Source organism: Triticum urartu, chromosome 1A, assembly GCF_056163025.1.
Source record: "Triticum urartu cultivar PI428250 chromosome 1A, HENAU_Tu73, whole genome shotgun sequence".
Lineage (NCBI taxonomy): Eukaryota > Viridiplantae > Streptophyta > Magnoliopsida > Poales > Poaceae > Triticum > Triticum urartu.
In genome coordinates this window covers 31,216,255-31,218,877 of record NC_141873.1, presented here as the reverse complement: position 1 = coordinate 31,218,877, position 2,623 = coordinate 31,216,255, and the positions used below count along the sequence as shown (strand labels likewise).

Here is a 2,623-nt window from a genome sequence, read left to right as displayed (position 1 = left end):
ACACCTGGACTATGCTGCATACCGATACAAAGACCGCGGGGATGGCTGCGCGGTCAGATGCGGGCGTGAAATCAGTCTGGACTCCCATAAAACCTTCCGGGTTTGCCTTCGGTTTGCAGGAGAAAATACGTCTAACCTACGCTACGAACCGATATAGAACCATGTTGAATGGTTTCCGCTATCCGGGCAGATCCAGACGGATGCAGGAGGTCTGACGGTTGGCGTTGGAGATGCCTAAGGCGTTTACATTTCACGTTCCATGCAGTGCGCGGTAGGCCTTTAGCTTCCACACTGGAGACTGGACTGGCCCGGCCGCCTATATATACGCTTCATCGCCACTGCACTTTACAAAAACCTCCTTCAATTCCCGACACAAACCTACAGCAAGCTAGCTAACCCAGTGCACCTACCTACTGACCAGTTTGCCGGAAAATCATCAGCAAGATCACTCGATCGAGATCAAGCAACATGGAGCTGCTGCTCTTGCTCACCGTGCTTCTGTTTGCGCACGCGGTGGCCTACCTGGCCTGGGCGGCCGCCGTCCGGCGCCGGCAGTCGCGGTGCTACCTCCTGGACTACGTGTGCTACAAGCCGTCGGACGACCGCAAGGTGACGACGGAGATGGCCGGCGCGCTGATCGAGCGCAACCCGCGCCTCGGCCTGTCGGAGTACCGCTTCCTCCTGCGGGTCATCGTCGGCTCCGGCATCGGCGAGGAGACCTACTCCCCGCGCAACATCGTGGACAGCCGGGAGGACGCGCCGACGCACCAGGACGCGGTGGAGGAGATGGACGCCTTCATCGACGACGCCATCACGGAGCTCTTCGGCAAGAGCGGCGGCTTGATCAAGCCCCGGGACGTGGACGTGCTGGTGGTGAACGTGTCCATGTTCTCCCCGGCGCCGTCGATCGCGTCCCGGATCGTGCGCCGGTACGGCATGCGGGAGGACGTGGCCGCGTACAACCTGTCCGGCATGGGGTGCAGCGCCGGGCTGGTGTCGCTGGACCTCGCGCGCAACGCGCTGCGCACGCGGCGGAACGCGACGGCGCTGGTGGTGTCGACGGAGTCCATCGCACCCAACTGGTACCCCGGCACGGACAAGTCGATGATGCTTGGCAACATGCTGTTCCGGTGCGGCGGGTCGGCGGTGCTGCTCACCAACGACCCGGCGCTGCGCTGGCGGGCCAAGATGGAGCTCCGCTGCCTGGTGCGCTCCAACATCGCCGCCAACGACGACGCGCATGCGTGCGCGCTGCAGCGGGAGGACGCGGACGGGCGCGTGGGGATCAGCCTGAGCAAGGCGCTCCCAAAGGCCGCCGTGAGGGCCTTCACCGTGAACCTGCGGACGCTGGCGCCGCGCATCCTCCCGGTGACCGAGCTCGCGCGGTTCGCCGCCGGCCTCATGCTGAGGAAGCTCTCCTCCTCCTCGCGCAAGCACGGCGGGAAAAGCGAGGGACCGAAGATCAACTTCAAGTCGGGCGTGGAGCACTTCTGCCTCCACCCGGGCGGCACGGCGGTGATCGAGGCGGTGAAGCGGAGCCTGGGGCTGGACGACGGCGACGTGGAGCCGGCGCGGATGACGCTGCACCGGTGGGGGAACACGTCGGCGAGCAGCCTGTGGTACGTGCTCTCGTACATGGAGGCCAAGGGGAGGCTGAGGCGAGGGGACAGGGTGCTCATGGTGACCTTCGGCTCCGGGTTCAAGTGCAACAGCTGCATGTGGGAGGTGAAGGGCGACATGGCCGACAAGGGCGCGTGGGCCGACTGCGTCGACGACTACCCGCCGGCCAACACCGCCAACCCCTACATGGACAAATTCGGGTGGCTCAACGACGTCGAGGGCGACACCGTCATGCTTTAATTCATGCTCGCTGCTGCGTACTCATACGCCGTCCGGCCGATCACAACGAGATCGGGGAAGGTGGTGGGTAGTAATAATTATTATTTCATGCTATTCATCCAGTACATACGTATACTCCCTGGAGAATAAATGTACCTAGATATAGCTTATAGCCTTATTAGAGTCGTCACGACAGTAATGGTGATGATTCTTCTTCCTTTCTGAACAGGAATAGTGTTGTTGATTATCGGTGGTCAAGTGTTTATAAACTCATAATTCCTCACTGTATATGCTCTCTTGTCATGTACTCACTTCGTACAGAACTGTACTGCTATATGTTGTTGTATGTTTCAGTGGACATATGTATTCTTTTTGGAAATATGGGTGTGAGGTCTCTCAGGCTTAACCAAGTCTCAAGTGACATAATAATACATGTAAAAAAAACTGGATTTTCTTTTCCCGTGTGTACTGCTCTTCCTCACTGTCTTCTTCCTCCGTGTGCCGACACGATTTCACCCTCCGTCCGTCTTCCAGCCTAGGCCAAAGCGCCTGCTGCCACCACCCCGTGGCTGGCTGTCCCGAATTAACTCGGAAGTTGCCTACTCTGTTCTCAGGTCAAGGTCAACGTACATGGTACGTACGTTCGCGTCGTGTAGTCAAATTGCAAGTACACACAAGAGCTATGTAGCCGAGGTGAGACAAAGATATGAGTGATCTGCGTCTGCACAAGATCGAACGGGCGTGTCCATACACCGGCGACCGATATTGATTGGTCTGCAGCTGC

General features: G+C 59.0%; 1 pseudogene; it reads left to right on the top strand.

Annotated features, from left to right (window-relative positions):
- The first annotated feature begins 320 nt into the window (after positions 1 to 320).
- On the top strand, positions 321 to 2,127 carry LOC147988747 (3-ketoacyl-CoA synthase 12 pseudogene; annotated as a pseudogene).
- Positions 2,128 to 2,623: the final 496 nt, after the last annotated feature.